Here is a 20,816-nt window from a genome sequence, read left to right as displayed (position 1 = left end):
TAACCTGAAGCATCGGAAGGATCCTTGGGGTCTATGAATCACCCACGAAGTGGGCCACTTACAAAACTCCCTTAAGACCAGTGTCTGAGTGTTGTTCGATGCTCTGAGAACCCAATTGACTTCTAGTAACGGAGAACAGAAGAGAAGCTTCAAACAAAAGCCGCAAGATTTGCTTCTGGATCTCGATCATTTCACCTGTAGCGTGAACTCGCCGAGTCGAAGATGTCATTGCTGCTGCGATGCCCCCTAAACGTGTCAGATACACAGCTCCGTATCAGCGGCAGCTCTCGTTAACGTCCGATAAGATTTCACAGGTGTGACGTCGCACTCGAGTCAGGTACTGTGAGTGCAGACGTGTCCAGTGTTGGAAGCTTCGTACTTGGCATTCACGGTATGTACCAAGAATCAGAGCTGTTTCTTCTGCACGAGTAAAACGAGCGTTTTAGTTTAAATTGTACCATCATCAGCTTCACCAGAATCTTCTGCCGGGCAGTATTAGGCGCAATTCAGGCGATTAGAAACTTTAGTTTGTATATGCCTCAGAAGATAATCTCAGATATGCCTTTTTTTGATACTTTTTGTCGATGCCAAGAGCCGAGGGTGAAGGAGAACTGGTATGAAACGAGGTTATGGCCAAAAACATTAAACTGTTATGATGTCATAACATTCTGCTCAGACAGCATATTCTTGATGTGAGGCAGGTGAATTCTTTTTGCATATGTAATCGTCGTCGATGCGGTAGTAGATAGATAACGAAGATATAATGGCTGATAATGGCGTTACACTAATGCTGCAATTTTTGGACAATTATAACATAATTACAACCCTAGCAAGTCGCACTTACGCGTATCTACAAGTACGTTCGTAAGCCGTATTTCTAACGTTCATTCAGCCTGGTTATGACAGTTTCTGTGGTTTCGATGCTGGCTGTTTCCCCTGCTAAGTTAATGGTACTCAGGGAGTACGGTATCCGCATATCGTCAATCTACGGAATTGTTTGAAGCGGACCGCCACGATATCCTATGCTGTACCAATCGCAGAGTACCAGTTTCAAACAACGGCCCCAGTTATTTGTGTCTCTGTCTTCCCTTATAGTATTTAGGGCAGCCTGTGGTGCCCTGAAAGTAATTTTCTGATGTCTTAACACATGTCCTATCTTCCTATCCCTTCTTCTAGTTCAGCGTTTCTCAATATTTCAAAGGCTATTCACCCTGAACGAGCAGCCAACAAAGTTAAGCATCTAACTGAACCTAAGATTTAAAATCTGCTTTTAATTCCTTGAAATATTAATAATACTTAGTTAACGTTCGAATAAATAAAACTCATTGATTCTATTTTCCGCCAGTAATTGACAGAACATGACAACTATATTAAATATGAAGTATTTTTTCCGATGTTATGCTGCAAAATATTATTTATTTGGTCACACCAGGAAAGTGTTTCCTATTTAAATAGAACTATTGTGTTTTTTAGGTGTCTTATTAAACCGGTCTGTGAGACGAAGGCCACTGTCTATTTTTTACAGTCTCTTCCAGATTCGGTTTTGTTTCAACCAACTGCTCCGTATGTCTTAATTCGATGTTTAGACTTTGCTGTAATTGGTGCCATAGTCGATAATCCACTTTCACTTTTGCCTTTGTCCGAAAATAACGGATGTTCGCCACAAAACTTTCACCAAAACGTTGCCGTTTCCGTTTTATCAAACTCTACTCTCGATGTTATTGCCGCAGAGTCCAATAAATTGCACGTTGACTTTAATTTCACCGTCTGAAATTCCATCATGCACTGAAATCGGTCGTAGAACACAGGCATTTATTTGGCGATTGTCAAAATTGGGAAAATATGTGTTAACAGAATTAATTACTGATATCTACTGCAGCCGTATGCATAGAAACTGAAACAAACAGAAGGGTGAAGATGGCTTGCGGTGTTCTGTGTAAACAGATTGTTCAAAACGAAAGTACCTACGTGTCTGGAACTGAAAATTTTCAGTGTGTTTTTTAACCTATGATAGTGATACATGGACTTTTAACGTACAGCATTCGAACTGCTCACCATGCAGTGGATATGTATATGTTGAGAACTACTACAGGAAACAGGAAAATAAATATATGGATTAGACAACAGACTTTGGTGGAAGACAGACAAGACTGAACTGAAACTGTAGGTCGACGGTCGGGATTTGTAACCAGGCGAATGATCGTAAATGAATAAAGGAAGTTCTTTGGTGGATTACAAAGAAAACGGGTGGGCGATATTAGGAGACAAGCAGGAGTAGCGAGGATGCGTATCACTAAAAACTACAGTGCATAGAAAACTCTGGACGAGACCTTTATCCCAACAGTGGTTGTTAAATGGGTGATGATGATTGGCTCAAATGGCTCTGAGCACTATGGGACTTAACATCTCAGGTCATCAGTCCCCTAGAACTTAGAACTACTTAAACCTAACTAACCTAAGGACATCACACACATCCATGCCCGAGGCAGGATTCGAACCTGGGACCGTAGCAGCAGCACAGCTCCGAGCTGAAGCGCCTAGAACCGCTCGGTCACAACGACCGGCAGTGATGATGATGGTCTAACAATATTAGAGTCAAACGAATTAGTGAGAATAGAGATAATTCTTTAAAAATACATTAGGTTCGTGACAGTCATAAACAAGCATTTTTTCGTTTTACTCCTCAGAAAAGTTTTACCCCGCAGATTGAAGACCAGTGTTGTCAATGTTTGCTCCACATTTCTGTCCTCGCCGAGTCTGGGAAGAATCTCACTTCTTTTCCTATCAGTTCACGTAATTTTCGCCATCCTTCGGTAAAACCACATCTTAAACTCTTCGATTCTCTACCTATACTTTTAACATTAGCATTAGTGCGGCTCTTGTTTCAAACGATTTTCTTATCGTTAAGTGCATATTTATATTACATAATAATATATAAGCGCTTGTGGTTTGCAAGCCAAAATGTACTTCATTTTCGATGTAGTCGCCTTGTAGCTCTGTGGCTTTTCCCCCATCGGTTTTTTATGAGTGAATTCCCTCTCTGAAATGCGATTCTGAAAACAGTGAAAAAATACCCAAAAAGGTTGCCATAATCTTCTCATGTAACATCAAGTATAAGCAAAAATAATTAGATTTGGAAATATGTCAAGAATGGTCCGATGTAATGAAAATGACGAGTGTTACTTGAATTCATCAAATTCTTCAGTTTTCCCGTTACCAAAACACCTTGTAGCAAGGTGTATTGTCCTGATGAAGGATGTTCCTGTTTTCTCTTCTTCAGTTCGGTCTTGCCGCAGATCCTTTCATTCAGTTGGAGCTTGTAAAAGGAAGACTGGGTTTAAGTCCCGTCGACATCTAGGTCATTAGAAACGGAACACAATGTCGGCTTGTGCCAAGGATGGGAAGGAAATCAGCTGTGCGGCTGTGCCCTTTGAAAGGTACGATCCCAGCATATGCCTAGAGCGATTTAAGGAAATCACGGTAAACCTAAATCCGGATGGCCGGAGGCGGGTTTGAACCGTCGGCCTCCCAAATGTCCGACCGGTGAGCTAACCGCTGCACCACCTCGCTCGGTCTTCATTCAGTTAGCCCAGCACACGTGCGCAATTTTGACATTTCAAGTTGTTTTTTTAGCCTTAACTGGGCAGTCAGCAAGAAGAGTCCCTTTAGTGTATGAGAAAGTACTGGCCATAGCCCTTACGAATAATCTTATAATCCATTTACATTGCGTATAATTCTAAAGTTATGACCTCTTTCAGATCTATAGATATAAGAAACTTTCGCAGCCTAGACGAACAATAAAATGTGTTATGTAAGCATTGATTGCGGATATTCTCCAAATAAGAGTGTATGTCAGTTTTTACATAACCTTCATGGCACATGAACACGACTCAGCCTTTACGCTGCAGAATCATAGGCTTGTTACCCATTCGTTGCTGCTTCGTTTCTAGCGTGAAGTGGTATGCCCACGTCTCATTCTCAGTAAGAAATCGTCGCTCAAAATTAACCGGAATCTTTTGAAACAGCCAAACCCTTGGTGAGAAATTAGTTTCAATATTTTCTTTGGTCAACATCCCAGAACTGTGGGAGTCATCATATGTAAATCTCGTCATAGGTTTTTTCCCTTGTAGAAAGCAACATTATCTTTATTCTTAGATGCATAAAACTCTTTTAGTAGCCGGTGTCCATTAATATATTGTGGGCATTCGCATCGTTTTTGTCTTTGGTTCCCGTTTTAGGACATCCTACTCCTAGATCTCCATCAAGAACAGTGCAGCTACGTTTCAGTTCAACTCCACCCTTGAAATTAAAGGAACAGACTTCTTACTGAAGTGTTCCACACTGAAGTTGACGAATATACTGATTTATTCAACACAGTCCCAGTATAAGTGAAATAGTTTTTGACTTGTTCGTGCTGGGTCAAAGTCCACTGGCTCCCACAAGAGAACAAGACAAACATGCAGAATGTCAATGGGATCCAAAGCCAAGTCACTGTACGCAGAAGCAAACTCCTTCAATGTATTAATCTGGTCATATCCAAATCCACAGGCTACAGCAGGTTTTCTCGAAGAGTTCAAGCAAAGGCTGTAGGTGCTTGACGATCTGAAGTGCTCTTGTACAGCATGCGCTGGTCCCTACATGTTAGCCAAGAACCGCATTTGTGGGTACAATTCGATGTTTTACAACTTGCTCCTAGCACCGGCTGTGGCGTCTTGCGAGTGCCTTCTAGCACGGTTTGCGTTGTACGTCAGCAATGTACTGGCCCATTTAACAACCAAAAACAAAGAAATAGTGGTTGCTGGTGATTTCAATGTAGATTTCCTTAAAGACTCTCCCAATAAGAACTTGTTTGAGTTACTAACACTATCATTCAACTTAATTCCCACAGTAAAGTTCCCCACTAGGATAGCCACTTGCTCACAAACAGCCATTGATAATATCTTTATAGAAAAGTCCAATGAACAAAATTATATTACAAAACCAATAGTCAATGGCCTCTCAGACCATGACATGCAGTTCCTTCTGTTAAATGTTAATACTGAACAGGATATAAAATCTGTTAAATCTGAGCTCAAAAGGGTAATCAGTAAGCCAAAAATTGATTATTTTAGGACACTTCTCAGAGACATTCACTGGACTGATGTTTACAGCGTTCATGGCATGAATGAAAAATATAACATTTTTGCTAATAAAGTGCTTACCTTATTCGAACACTGCTTTCCCCCAAAACTTACCAAGGTTAGAGCAAAGTCTACAAAGAAGCCATGGATTACTCGAGGAATAGGGGTATCTTGTAAAACAAAAAGAAAACTGTATCTGTCACTCCGAAACATTTCCAATGTTGATGCTATAGCACATTATAAGAAATACTGCAAAATATTAAAGACTGTAATACGGATGTCAAAGCAAATATATTACAAGGAAAAGATAGTCATATCAGATAACAAAATAAAGACAATATGGGATATAGTGAAGGAGGAGACCGGTAGAACCAGACATGAAGAGGAACAAATAGCATTAAGAGTAAATGATACATTGGTGACAGATGTGTATAGTGTTGCAGAACTTTTTAACAAACATTTTATAACTGTTACTGAAAAGATGGGGTTGTCAGGTTCGGTAGATGCTGCTATGGATTACCTTAGACCAGACATTTCAAGTAACTTCCTTAATATGAATTTGACCCTCACTACCCCAACAGAAATAATGTCCATCATAAAATCTTTAAAATCAAAAACATCTAGTGGGTATGATGAAATATCAACAAAGTTAATTAAAGAATGTGATTCTGAGCTAAGTAACATATTAAGCTATCTGTGTAACCAGTCGTTTATTAGTGGAATATTTCCTGAATGGCTGAAATATGCTGAAGTTAAGCCACTGTTTAAGAAGGGAGATAAAGAAATAGCATCAAATTTCCGTCCAATTTCACTGTTGCCAGCATTCTCAAAAATTTTCGAAAAAGTAATGTACAGTCGTCTTTATAACCATCTTATCTCAAATAACATACTGTCAAAGTCACAGTTTGGATTTCTAAAAGGTTCTGATATTGAGAAGGCTATCTACACTTACAGTGAAAATGTGCTTAATTCATTAGACAAAAAATTGCAGGCAACTGGTATATTTTGTGATCTGTCAAAGGCATTTGACTGTGTAAAGCACAATATCCTTTTAAGTAAACTAGAATATTATAGTATAACAGGAAATACTGCAAAATGGTTCAAATCTTATATCTCTGGCAGGAAACAAAGGGTGTTATTAGGAAAGAGACATGTATCAAGCTATCAGGCCTCATCCAACTGGGAACTAATTACATGTGGGGTCCCACAAGGTTCCATTTTGGGGCCCTTACTTTTTCTTGTGTATATCAATGACCTTTCATCAGTAACATTACCAGATGCCAAGTTTGTTTTGTTTGCCGATGATACAAACATTGCAATAAATAGCAAGTCAAATGTAGTCTTAGAAAGATCAGCCAATAAAATATTTGTGGACATTAATCACTGGTTCCTAGCCAATTCTTTGTCACTAAACTTTGAAAAAACACACTACATGCAGTTCAGAACTTGTAAGGGGTGTCCCAAGAGTATATGTCTAACATACGATGACAAGAAGATAGAAGAAGTGGACAGTGTTAAATTCTTGGGATTACAGCTTGATAATAAATTCAACTGGGAGGAGCACACCACAGAACTGCTGAAGCGTCTTAACAAATCTCTGTTTGCAATGCGAATTTTGTCAGACATAGGGGATATAAAAATGAAAAAGCTGGCATACTATGCTTACTTTCATTCCATAATGTCATATGGGATTATTTTTTGGGGTAATTCATCAAGCCAAGCTAAAGTTTTCCGGGCACAAAAACGTGCAGTGAGAGTTATATGTGGTGTGAACTCAAGAACATCCTGCAGAAGCCTGTTTAGGGAACTAGGGATACTAACTACTGCTTCCCAATATATTTATTCCTTAATGAAATTTGTCATTAAAAATATATCACTTTTTCAAACGAACAGCTCAATTCATGGAATCAATACTAGAAATAAGAATAATCTTCACAAGGATTTAAAGTCACTTAGTCTTGTACAAAAAGGTGTGCATTATTCAGGAACACACATTTTCAATAACTTGCCAGCAGCCATAAAAAGCTTAACAACCAATGAAATTCAGTTTAAGAGAAGCCTAAAGGATTTATTGGTGGCCAACTCCTTCTACTCCATTGATGAATTTCTTAGTAAAACCAACTGATTTGTATATAAGTACAACATAACTTCTGCACAATTTCAGTGCAGTAATGTGTTCATTGAAAATTTGTGTGTGTGTGTGTGTGTTAGTATAATCTAACTTCTGCACCATTTCAGTGCAGTAATGTGTTCATTGTAAATAAGTATTACAGTAGTTGTATTACCTTATAAATAAATAAAAAACTTTTTTATTTTAAATTCAGTGCATTAGTATTTGTAAAATGACTCTTAGTGTTCATTAAAAAATGACGATCATTCCACTTGGGACCTGTGGAATGGTACATTAGCTTATTTGTTTTAGTTGTAAATATTTGTCATGTATTGTTGTTTTTCTGACATGTTCCACATCCTGGAGGACCTCCTCACTACGGATCAATTGGAATGAAAGTAAATCTAATCTAATCTAATCTAATCTAATGGTGATGTGTCATTATTGTTGTCGGAGGCGGAACCTGACAAGGAATACCATGAATGCGAGTTAGCAAAAGGTTCACGATGTTTACGGCATTCGACGTCCGCACATATTGTCACCCACGCAACCACAATATCTGCTGCTAATGGCAACAGGGGGTGGGACTGGAGGTATCCAATGGTGAGCACAGCATGAGATACGGAGCTTAGATGAACTGCTTAGTCGACGAATAACTGACTACAGTTCTACAGCGTTAGTGGTGTTGATACGTAGCAGAGCAATGGCAACGGTAAACAAAACAAACATTGCATTATATCTACAACAATAGTTGCCCAAGTTGACATTTCGTAAGAAAGGAACTCAAGGAATTTCGCAGAAGGAGAAAGAAGTAGCAGATGAAATAATACGGTTTCTGTATTGGAATGTGTGGTGCCGTATACGCTCGACTGTGGTGGACAATGCACGTGAGGCGTACAATGACGATGATGCGTGCTAAACAAGAGAAAGTGATACTGAAACAAGTGTCGAACCATTTAGTTCATTATCCTTATCGGAGAGGGAGCCACAAATCCCGTCTCCAGCGAATCTAGTAAAGGACAATAGTTGTCTAAGGAGCAGGTACTAAACATGATTGCGTACATGGAAGATCATCCGTAGTATAGTAAAAAAACGATTAGGAACAGGTTTCGAATAAGACCGAAGTATGACAGTGTAGAGCATAAGAAAATCTACGAATATTCAAAAAGAACAAGGCGCACTTGTTAGAAAAAGTGGTGTTTGCGCGTTTCAAGCATGATCGACACAATGTACAGGATGTGGGTGATAGTGAACTAGTACGTTATGTATATCAAATTGCGCGCGACATAGATTGCAGTGATTTCAAGGGAAGCAGTGGATGGTTGGGTAACGTCAAGCAGTGCTACAGAATTGGAAGGCGTAAGATAACAGAACTTCAAGCAGAGCGTCAGCTTGACGATGCACAGTAAACTGTGAAATTGGCTCGAAAATTTGTAGATGGATAAACAAACTTATCCTTTCCGCTCAGTAAGGAATTTGTTTTCAACACCGAACAATCGGGATCTGAAGAGAAAATACATGAAAGGAATCCTGGAAATTAGAGATACCAAGAGAATTGTATTGAGATCAACTAACATCAGTGCCTGAATGCATTCGTGTAGAATTATGCCGACTCTTAATCTGGATGGTAAATTGACAGGAAAGTTATTTATTGTGTTGCGAGAAATTGTAGGTGCTCTGCCCGATACGATTCTTTCTCGTGTGAGCGATATTGCAAGGGCAATAGGGAATATTTACGTCACAGCAAGAAGAGTGAAAAAAGGGCTTAAAAGAACTACGTCTATGGTATGAGCACTGCTTTTGGCCAATAGCTGATCAAAATAACTTGCTTCTGCTTTATTCCTGGTTTGCGTATAAAAATTTAGAGCAAACTATCCCTCCTGAAAAATGTGTGACATTGCAGTTTATACCACCTGGAACCACGGGACAAATTCAGCCTCTGCGTGTTTGTGCCTATACAACACATTATCACACTACTGCAGCTACTCCTTAAAAGATACCCACTATCACGATAAGCTCCACGATAGACTGTTTCCCAGTCGGTTGCATGCCATCACATTCCATCAGTTCACATCACACCGTTACAAGAATATGATTCTATATGCAAGCTTTAGAGCGGACACCTAGACATCTAGGTGAACTCCTAAGGAGTTCGCTTTCGATTTGATGGTGCGTACCTTTGTGATCACTGTTGAGCGTCATTTTTCATTCGGTTTTTATGGCGCTAGTTAAAGGTTTGTTTTGAAAATTTCTTGAGAGTCGACGATGTCCATTTTGTGCAGCGTAATACACACATCTCATATAAATATGAGATACCGGACACTCATTTTCTATCGCCCTCGTTATGCACGTGGTGAGTCATTAGCAGCTGTTTTTTTCCTGTCACTATTGTTAACACAACCCTTTCAAATGATCCTTACTAAAGATTGAACATGCGACCTCGCACTCAAAGGATTCCTAGTGGGTCACACCGTTACGGCGGAAGCAGCGAGGGGGGGGGGGGGGTGGAGGGGGGGGGAGGAGGAAATACAAACAAAACCTATGAACGCTTTATAAATTTGGACGAATTTCCATTGGCGATTACATTCCTAAGCCAAAGAATTTTTTACAGCTTAGTATTTCAGTTTATCCATCTGAGATGAAGACACAACGCTGTTTTGAAAAACAGTATAAACTAAGGCATTCGATGAATCCCGTTCACATTTGACTTAAGGTGTACCGACTTTAAAAAATCAGATTTTCGTTTATATTAACAACATTTCCACGTAAATGCAAGAAATATCATCCTTAGTCTAAAAATGTATACATACAAGGCTAATGAATGTCAATGAACGACAGAGGCTAGATTCGGCCGAATGCGGGTCACCGATGCATTGGCATTCGGCTTCTCATCCATACCAAACGGAGGGCTTGGGGCTAAGGAATTCGGCCATGTGGAATCGCAATGTCCTCTGATAATTTGCCGACGTTGCTCCCGTTTTGTTATCGTTATAAGGTAGCGTTTTAATAACAGCTTCACCAGCCGGTATTTTGAGAGAAGAGGAGGATTTAACAGACGTCGCATGTGCCGCATTTATTTTACTGCAAGACACTAAAAATGAGTGTGAAATCTTACGGGGCTTAACTGCTAAGGTCATCAGTCCCTAATCTTACACACTACTTAACCTAAATTATCCTAAGGACAAACACACACACACCCATGCCCGAGGAAGGACTCGAACCTTCGCCGGGACCAGCCGCACAGTCCATGAGTGCAGCGCCCTAAGACCGCTCGGCTAATCCCGCGCGGCTGCAAGAAACTAATCATCAGGAAAGAATGAAGAAATGTTGCTCTTTTAAAAAGGGAGCAGTCTGATTGGACAAAATTAATGTCTATCTTAAAGCTGTATTGGAGTATGGGATATTTCATAATTTTTTTCTAATGAAAGCTACACATTTTGAATCGTTATTGAATTGTATAGGCCCTAAAATTTCCAAAGATAATATCTTGTTCTCCGTCGGAGGTTCGAGTCCTCCCTCGGGCATGGGTGTGTGTGTGTGTTGTCCTTTGCTTAAGTTAGTTTAAGTTAGATTAAGTATTGCGTAGGCCTAGCGACCGATGACCTCAGCAGTTTGGTCCCATAGTCCTTACCACAAATTTCCAAAAAATTTGACACCTCCTTTAGGAGAGCTATAACTGCAGCCGAAATTTAAATGTCACTCCCAGTTTTGTTTATTTCTGTTTGTCGTTTACGGCGAAAAGATGTCAATAAAGACACCATTTTCTTTTACCATCATACATATCACTTTCTAATAGCTGAGTTACTTCCCTCCATATAATGGACGTCCGAACGGAGTTTCTGTGAATTTCAGAATTATAGGAGAGATGTATACGGGATTCAGTCTTTGTGCCGGGGGTACCACATGTAACTGCATGGCTCAGCTGAATCAGCGTTGCCCGGGAGGGGAAAACGTCCGGGTTTGACTACTGATCAACACGCAGTTTTAAGCTGTCACGAATTTACATTTTTTTAAATTTGTGACAATAGCGGTAGTGTAGTAGATAATGCTCCGCAGAGTGATGTTTGACTGTTTCATTTACAAGGAGCGATCAAAAAGTTTCTGCTCGAAGGCCGTGCAGTCCAGAATCGGTATGGCAATTAGGCAAAATCGCTGTGAACATTTAAGTAATCGTGCTGACCGACGCACCAGGCTGAAGATATCCCTTTGGTAAAGCACCGTGTCCTGTTGTGCAAAGAAATACGTAACAGCCTGCTGCAAATCCTGTCGATCCTTCAAAAGGAACTGAAGGTGTGGTAATCGCACGGGGAGTGATGAGGACTATAGGGCAGGTGCTCGAGTGACTCCCGCTTGAGCTGGCGTAACTTCCGTGCTACGACATTTGCGGTATGGAGACGTGTGTTATCATGATCAGCAAGACCCTTGGCGCACCATTCCACAATGGTGGTCTTCGACAGGCCTCCTGCCCCACACACGTTCTTCATTCTTTGTTGGATGTCTGCCGATGTTTGTCCTTCAGCAACCACGAAAAGAATAACGGCGCAATGATCCTGTTTGGACGCATTTGGTGATAACGTCGCCTTAGTTGCTGCATTTATCGCCTGCAAGTGGGAAGACACGAATGTCTCACTAGTCCCTTGCCTACTTGTCTGTGCTTACATATCTGCATCGGAGCCGCGGTACGTTGAATATACGCTGCTGCAACGCCCTCAAACGGATACTTATTGATCACCCTTACATGTTTCACAGAGTGTAGCCAGTCAAACAACGATACATCACGGTCCTAGAAGTAAGATAAAATCCGAAGGAAGGTAGATTCGTTCCAAAACTCAGAGGAGTTTGAGCTGTAAGGTATGCTGTAATAAGATGAAGTGTACAGGAAGTCGAATTAATGTATAGAGAAATTTTTCACAACAGATATCGTAATTGGAAGAAATTTTTGTCTGTAGACAAAAATTTGGGAGGCACTTTGTCATCCAGACCACAGGGAGCTGTCTGGTTAAGGGGACCACACTCTGCCTATCTAACACATGTTAATTTAGGCAAGTGTTTGACTCATTTCTGAAAAACTATTTGATGCAGGACCTTAATATTTTTACTGTATGTTACATGATGCTAATAGAGTCAACTGTACTAAAATCTACTTTATCCATTTTATAGTTTTAAAAAAATACTTTTTTTCAATTTATTAACAAAAAATATTAAGTTTTTTCTGCAGAAAATATTTTTTTGTGAACTTCCTCATGGGGGAATATTAATGAATGTAATACCAGAGGGGGCTTTTTATGTTATGCAGAGTCTCTGAATATTTCATTCATTTATCTATGATAGTTTCTGATATAATGGGGCACATATACTAAAAATTTTAGTTTTCGGGAAATTGACTTTAAGGAAAAAACTTTTGAAATTTGTTACTTACAGTTAATTAAAACTGTCCTGCTGCATATGATGGCCCTTATTTGGCCTCTAGCAGGTCTTCAAGCTTCTTTTTCACCTTCCTGGATGTTTGTCTTTCTTTCTTAGCCATATTAGATGCAGAGCTGTCTGCATCGGCTATCCTCATTTTATCGCAATGTTGCAGCCCAGTGATCATATTTTCATCAGGATTAATTCCCAGCTTTTTCAGTACCCAACACTTTACAATATTACCACAGTTGAATGTAATAACAGCATCATGAACTCCTAGTTTCATTGTTTGCATGCCTACAAATACAGTTTTAGGAAGGCGGTTCCAATTTATGCTATTGAAACATTTATTTGGGTTCTGTGTCTGCCCATGCAGACATTTTCTTATAAAGTCAGGTTGAGCCAAGTCTCTGAAAATAGGTTTAATTACTGTAATAACAGCAGCAGGAAGAGAATGCTGGTGAGAATAAGATTCTCCAGTTGCCTGAGCCCTATTGTATTTGCACCACGAATTTTCTCCTGATGGACACAGTCCATGACATGGTTTATCATCAGTAGAGGACTCATGGAAGAATATGGCCCAAACATCTCTCTTCATTGCCTCCAGATTTTCTTTATTTCTCCTAATTGCCTGTCCATAGTATACATGCAAGTTTTCTATTTCAGTTTTAGTTAACCGACGCTTTCCGGTCAACAATTTTCCATGTTCTAATTTTTTTCCTCCCATATCAACAGTTAGTTTTCTCAGCCTTGTTCCCAAACGTTTCTGAACATGGCTTACACATTCTATTTTGTTAATAATGGCATCTCCATATGGCTCAGAGTTAACCACATTGTTGTATGCCTTACTGTCACCATCGCCCAAATATTTGGTGTACCGCACTCCTCTTACCTACGGAGCGATGAAATATTTGTTGTAGACCATGAACTTCCATACCACCACATGTTCCTCTAAAATTAGCCACACACTTGTGTTCTTCAAGTTCATTGACTTTACAACATTTGCAATATTTAGACATTGTCTGCACATCTAACACTTTACCGGTGTCTATACTCGTGGCAGTCACTACTCCATTCAGAGAAGTATCTCCTCTTTTCTGCCAACTTCCATCAAGTGCAACTGCAATATCCGAACATCCATCATTTTCTTCCACTGCTTCCCTAGCAGCCAGTTTCATGCTTTCCTCACTGACCTCACATACAGCTTTCTCTAATATTGCAGTCAGTTTTTCAAATTTATTTGGTGGGTGATGCAAGTTCATCACTGAACAACTTGTTCTCCCTGCAGCCATGCCCTTACCAAGGCCCTTACCAAGGCCTAAACTAATCTAGTATTGATTTCATAAGGGCCACTTGCATCTGGTTTTGAAGAGCTCGTAAATGAAATCACATCTGAACATTTAGTGCAAATTAAATTCAAAGCAGTTGCTAGGCCATTTCTCCCACTGGCACAAATTTTCACACTCTATGACTCACTACACTGTCTACATTGTACAAATTTAGAAATTACAACTGATAATATTCTCAAATTTATAATAATGTTCCTGCACCCCTTGTCACTTACAGTAAATTCTCTTGAAATGGCGAGAGCTTCTTTGATTATGCACTTGTTGAAGAATTGCAATTAGAAACATCGTTGGCAGGCGACATAACCTCTTGTACAGAAAGCTTTCTAAACTTGTTTCCTCCAAATTGTCGTTTTTTGAAAATACCTTTACGTTTCGTCATCTTCAATAAACACAACAAAACACACGTAAACAAGCACTGCAAACGTAACTATAACAACTACTCGCAATCATACTAGAACAAAACTAACCATGTGTTTGAAAGCGTGTAGTTTACAAACAGCAGAAACAAAAGAATACCAACCATTGCATTCCAAGGATAGCCAACACACTCAGGAGTAAAACAAAACCCCTAACGTGCAATGTATGGGATATAAAGATCTAAAATATTTGCAGAAATGTGGGTGACAGAAAAGTGGGCGTGGCACATAAAAACACGTGGTAGGAAAATGCTCTTTAAATGCTCGAAAAAAATTCTTTTCAGCAAAATCCTTCGATTTTTTTCGACCTGAACCACGGTGTGGTCCCCTTAAGGTCGTCAGCAAATAATTGTTCACAAATTAGAACCAGAGGCGATGGTGCTGCATCGTGTGGGATAATATTCATCAAAAATCACCAGCCAATTTGCCCTTGAAATATATACTTCGAAGACTGCAGTGTAGGGAGTACCGTTGGCGCAGCAATTGCACCCCTATCGCAATCATGTGCAAGCAATGAAGCTAAATATTTCTGAATTCAGTTATGTCAAATATCCAGCACACTACTGCAATTCCTTTCTTCTGAATTACAATCTGTTTTGTTCACAGAGGAGGCTTCTTCCAGCGGTGACCGTGCCTTAAATTACGGCAATAATCATGTCTGGAGTGTTGAAAATCCATAAACCGCTCTCATCTCAGATCATTAGCAACGATTTCTCTGTTAGCTTTTAGACTACAGTTGTACAAGATAAACAGATAGGGTCGGCTCTGCTGTTACCTGGTATTCATGTGACGTGCTTTCATAGTTGTTGAACGGAACCTCTTGTTCTGTGTGAGAGGATGTGGTTTCAACACGATAATGCATCGTCTCACTTCAGTATTAATGCCTATGAATACCTCAGTTATAGACGTCTCTCGACTGAAAGATATGGTCCTGTCCTATTGTCAGAAGGATCACCAGATCTCACACCTATCTATTATTTTCTTATGCATTTAAATTAACTCGTTGATGTTTGAAACTGCTATAGAAACTGGAGAGGAACTGATTGGTAACGTCCCAGCTGCCTGTCTCACAGTATGAGAAACAACAGGGGTTTCATATAGAACAAAGCAAATTTTTACGCCATGGCACTGAGATTGGCTGTAGTTTTCGGTGAAATTTTTAAGTTGTTTACATAAATAAAAAGCTATTGTAAAATGTAAAGTTTGGCCGCTACGTTTATTAAAATTTTTTAAATGAAGTCATCTTATATTACATTATTATCTTTGCCTATCGTGTAAAGGCGCAGTATTACATTGTTGTCTCCGCCTAAAGCAAACCGGTATGTCGAACTCTTGTGCTTGAAAATGACATAATGCTGAAATGGCAATCGTAAAATAAAGTTCTAAGAGCTCAAAGCAAGATGACTTCATTTAAAAAAAATGTATCGCAGCTGTGGGCCCATATTACAAGAAATGAATGGATTTATTAAAATGTTCCAGGCTATTAATCTATGGCCGAACGAATTTCTTGTAGAAACCCGGTGTTTCGTTCTCACCTGCAGAGGACGTCTACAAGGGGGGTTGTAGCTTTTCGAAGGTCCACTGCACAGCTGACTCATGACTGAAGTAAAATTCGATTTCAAATTGCTTCTGCATAGAGGCGTGATTCCACATGCCATAAGGGAAATACAGCAGTAATTATCGACGTGTCATAGTAAGATTACTGGCTTATTAGATCCACAAACATATATGAAGCTGAGTAAGGATCGCTGTGACAAAGTTCTCAGAACTTTTACACCGTTGAAAGTCCACAATCGAACACAGTGCCCAGAAAGATCCGTTCAATTCAGCTGCGCTACCACCAAGAGTTTATGAGTTACCGAAAATTCATAAAGAAAATGTTCTGCTCAGACATATAGTTAAAGTGCCATTGGTTCACCCACCTATTCAATTCTCAAATTCTTGACAAAACTATTACAACTGTATGTGGGCCGATCTCGCTGTTAACAATTCAGCTCTTTATTACTAAGCTAAATGGCACAGTGGTCCAGCCAGAGGACGTATTAGCCAATTTTGATATGGTATCGCTGTTTACTATGGTTCTGCTTAGTGAGGTGTTGGAACAGCTGAATCTGATTTTTCCTGTCAATATTACAGAACCACTGACTTCAAATGGAATGATGAGTTCTACGAGCAGATGGATGGCGTGGCTATGGGGAACCCCTTAAGCCCACTGATATCAAATTTCTTCGTGGACAAATTTGAAGAACCGCCAATAAAAAACCGAATATATGGTTCCGTTACCTATGTGATACATTTGTGCCATGAAGACATGGCAGAGATGAACTAGGTCGTTTTCATGAACATCTAAATGAAATTATTCCAAAGATTTATTTCACTATAGAAGAGGAGGTAGAGTTCCTTGATTGCTAGTCTTCAGGAAAGAGGATAGTAGCTTTGGCCACCCAGTATACGGAAAAGTCACGCACATGTCCATTACCTCCACTGGGGCTCAAATAATCACCCACACAAAAGCGAGGTGCTATAAAAACGTTAGCGGATAGAGCAAGGAACATCTGTGAACTGAAGCTTCTCGACGCAGAATTAAAATATCTCATCAGTACATTGCTCAAGAGTGGATATTCGTCTCGTGAGAGTAAAAGAACGTTAAGACAGCCATAAAAAGATTGTAGTTATGCGCAGGCGTCCGCAAAATCTAAGATTTGTTCTGTTGTTCGAGAAAGACGTTACTGATCGCTTGGGAAAGATCTTGACGTAATGGAATATCGCTGTAATCTACGAAGCCACCCGAAAGATACAGGACATCTGAAGTCAGCCAAGGGGCCCGCAAACCTCTGAAAAAAGCAGGAATTTACAGGATTCCTTCTTGTTGTGGAGGCGTGTACGTCGGTACTTGTAAAAGAACGGCCGAGAAACGACTAGAACGTAAGGGCAACGATGGAAGGGGAGGAACAGGGTTGGCTGTTGCGAAACGCGCTCTGCAGCCAGGAGACTTTCAGATTCGATTTAATAAGACTTGGGTACTGGACGCGACCAGCAGATCCTATGAGAGGATATACAGAGAGACCACAGATTAATAAACACCCAAATAATTTTAATCGGTGGGAGGAGGGTGTGAAATTGAAATATACACTCCTGGAAATGGAAAAAAGAACACATTGACACCGGTGTGTCAGACCCACCATACTTGCTCCGGACACTGCGAGAGGGCTGTACAAGCAATGATCACACGCACGGCACAGCGGACACACCAGGAACCGCGGTGTTGGCCGTCGAATGGCGCTAGCTGCGCAGCATTTGTGCACCGCCGCCGTCAGTGTCAGCCAGTTTGCCGTGGCATACGGAGCTCCATCGCAGTCTTCAACACTGGTAGCATGCCGCGACAGCGTGGACGTGAACCGTATGTGCAGCTGACGGACTTTGAACGAGGGCGTATAGTGGGCATGCGGCATGCGGGAGGCCGGGTGGACGTACCGCCGAATTGCTCAACACGTGGGGCGTGAGGTCTCCACAGTACATCGATGTTGTCGCCAGTGGTCGGCGGAAGGTGCACGTGCCCGTCGACCTGGGACCGGACTGCAGCGACGCACGGATGCACGCCAAGACCGTAGGATCCTACGCAGTGCCGTAGGGGACCGCACCGCCACTTCCCAGCAAATTAGGGACACTGTTGCTCCTGGGGTATCGGCGAGGACCATTCGCAATCGTCTCCATGAAGCTGGGCTACGGTCTCGCACACCGTTAGGCCGTCTTCCGCTCACGCCCCAACATCGTGCAGCCCGCCTCCAGTGGTGTCGCGACAGGCGTGAATGGAGGGACGAATGGAGACGTGTCGTCTTCAGCGATGAGAGTCGCTTCTGCCTTGGTGCCAATGATGGTCGTATGCGTGTTTGGCGCCGTGCAGGTGAGCGCCACAATCAGGACTGCATACTACCGAGGCACACAGGGCCAACACCCGGCGTCATGGTGTGGGGAGCGATCTCCTACACTGGCCGTACACCACTGGTGATCGTCGAGGGGACACTGAATAGTGCACGGTACATCCAAACCGTCATCGAACCCATCGTTCTACCATTCCTAGACCGGCAAGGGAACTTGCTGTTCCAACAGGACAATGCACGTCCGCATGTATCCCGTGCCACCCAACGTGCTCTAGAAGGTGTAAGTCAACTACCCTGGCCAGCAAGATCTCCGGATCTGTCCCCCATTGAGCATGTTTGGGACTGGATGAAGCGTCGTCTCACGCGGTCTGCACGTCCAGCACGAACGCTGGTCCAACTGAGGCGCCAGGTGGAAATGGCATGGCAAGCCGTTCCGCAGGACTACATCCAGCATCTCTACGATCGTCTCCATGGGAGAATAGCAGCCTGCATTGCTGCGAAAGGTGGATATACACTGTACTAGTGCCGACATTGTGCATGCTCTGTTGCCTGTGTCTATGTGCCTGTGGTTCTGTCAGTGTGATCATGTGATGTATCTGACCCCAGGAATGTGTCAATAAAGTTTCCCCTTCCTGGGACAATGAATTCACGGTGTTCTTATTTCAATTTCCAGGAGTGTATTTTGATTGAGGTGCTGAGGAAGATGTCAGCGAACTTTCTACCATGGGGTGACAACGGGGGGTGACAACGATAGCAACCAATAGTGGCCAATTGCATTTGAATTTTCCAAACATGTGACGACAAAGCTCTGCATGGGAGCACACGAAAACGGAATTTTACTTCAGTCAGTAGCGAGCCAGGGTGCGCATCGGACCTTCGAGAAAGCTGCAACCCCCCTCCTCCCCTGGAGCTTCACTGCGCAGATGTGGATGGGGTTTCAAGCAGAAACTCTCCCGAACACGACGTAATAGCCCGGAATATTTTAGCAAGTCTGAATAAAAATTAAACATTATTTTCCTACAATTATTTCCTTCCTCAATGAAGTCATTTTAGGATCTTCTACCACTCGCATAATTTTTACACTAATGCTTTGGAACACCTTATACGTGGTGTATGAGGAAGAATGGCAGACATTTTAGGAGGTACTACTATAGACTAATTCGAATAAAACACTCTGTGTAACATACGCCCAACTTCTATCGGTTCAGAGAAACAACTGTTAGAAATTAATCCAAACGAATATGCATAGGCAAAGTTACAATTTGATTTTCATAAATCCTACCTTCAACGTCAATTTACTTTCGAATTCTGTTAGCGGTACTACGTGTAGCTCATCTAACGTTGTATAGACATCAATTTATGAGAAGTTCAATTTTTCCCTTTGTAGGTTTCGTCTTTCACCGCCCCCCCCCCCTCCCGCCCCCCCCCCCCCCCCCCTCCGCCGCGCCAGGCAACAGTTTAACGGGGTAAAGTACGGGGACATTGATATTGATGACCAACAAAGGCAACCATTTCTCCTTTGAGGCTTAGATGATGTGTTACCTGACGACAAGAATGATGAGGGCCGCCACCATTGTGGAATAACATACCCATCCTTGTAATCAAAGGAACCTCTTCCAGTCATGCTAGTAGTTCGTTTTTCAGAGTCTGGAAGACGGGGCTCTATAATAAGACACTTACAATAGAGTATAATTGGCTAACAAATCAAAATCACAATTGAAAAATTAAGTTATGTAAACTCAAGCACCACTTCACAATTTGAACGTCAAAACAAAAATGACAGTTGGTCAATAAACCCATAGTAACTGGATTACGAACACGTGAAATGAAAACTTATCTCTGTAGCCAGCTGTGCCCCAGTAATCATTAAAAAATGGACAAGCATTGTATGGCATGTTTTACTCGAATTACTCTATACTGTCACCCCATGAAATCACCACTGGAATCACTTCCCTAGACACTCATGCGGTGGACCTTTCTGACGAGGCTTCCCCCATGACCAGAGCTGCCGTAAGGCAGAACACAAAGTTTAAATCACCCCATAAGTTATTTAGTATTGCTGGCTCATATGAATGCAGCAAACGCCCTAAAATACGCTAGGTTTACGAGCCTGCAGGCTATTTCCCACTGTATTTCCTCTTCCCGACCGAAGACGTTCAAGGCCGAACAGCTACGGTAGGCACAACGGGCACAAGCAGACTGTCTTCTTCGTGACGGCTGGCGTCTGATGCTGGTGGTATGCCTTGCGTGACAAACAGAGAGGAATTACAGTGGCACCTGTGTGCTACGGAATGGTGTCGCTTTCTCCACTAGAACAACTGTACTCCACTCAGTAGCTCAGCTCATGGTTCCGAAGTCTGGCAGCGAGGCAATCCACTTGGTGGCGACTAAGAGTACACCTACTCGTAATGAACCTCACGTCGCCACTTGGGTGCGGCGTGTTGTAAAATTAATCGTCTTATCAGGTTAGTTATGTTCAGCACATATTGCCTCTGTGTAAACCTACATTTATAGCCTAGAGCTCACGGTTATAT

The 20,816-nt window shown here is 41.5% G+C and overlaps 1 protein-coding gene across 3 annotated transcripts in view; it reads left to right on the top strand.

Moving 5' to 3' along the window:
• Nucleotides 1-320: 320 nt before the first annotated feature.
• LOC126234644 (uncharacterized) overlaps nt 321-20,816 on the top strand; it is a 74,400-nt gene continuing 53,904 nt past the window's right edge. For 2 of the 3 annotated variants that reach the window (XR_007544757.1, XM_049943375.1), the window contains exon 1: nt 321-391. The gene's annotated coding sequence lies outside the window, so the exon portion shown is untranslated. Of the gene's footprint in view, nt 392-20,623; nt 20,748-20,816 lie in introns of those variants that run through there. The other variant, XM_049943376.1, reaches the window with a different exon arrangement.

This window comes from Schistocerca nitens, chromosome 2 (assembly GCF_023898315.1).
Source record: "Schistocerca nitens isolate TAMUIC-IGC-003100 chromosome 2, iqSchNite1.1, whole genome shotgun sequence".
Taxonomy (NCBI): domain Eukaryota; kingdom Metazoa; phylum Arthropoda; class Insecta; order Orthoptera; family Acrididae; genus Schistocerca; species Schistocerca nitens.
The sequence above is the reverse complement of the archived record's forward strand: the minus strand, read 5'-3'. Positions and strand labels throughout refer to the sequence as shown.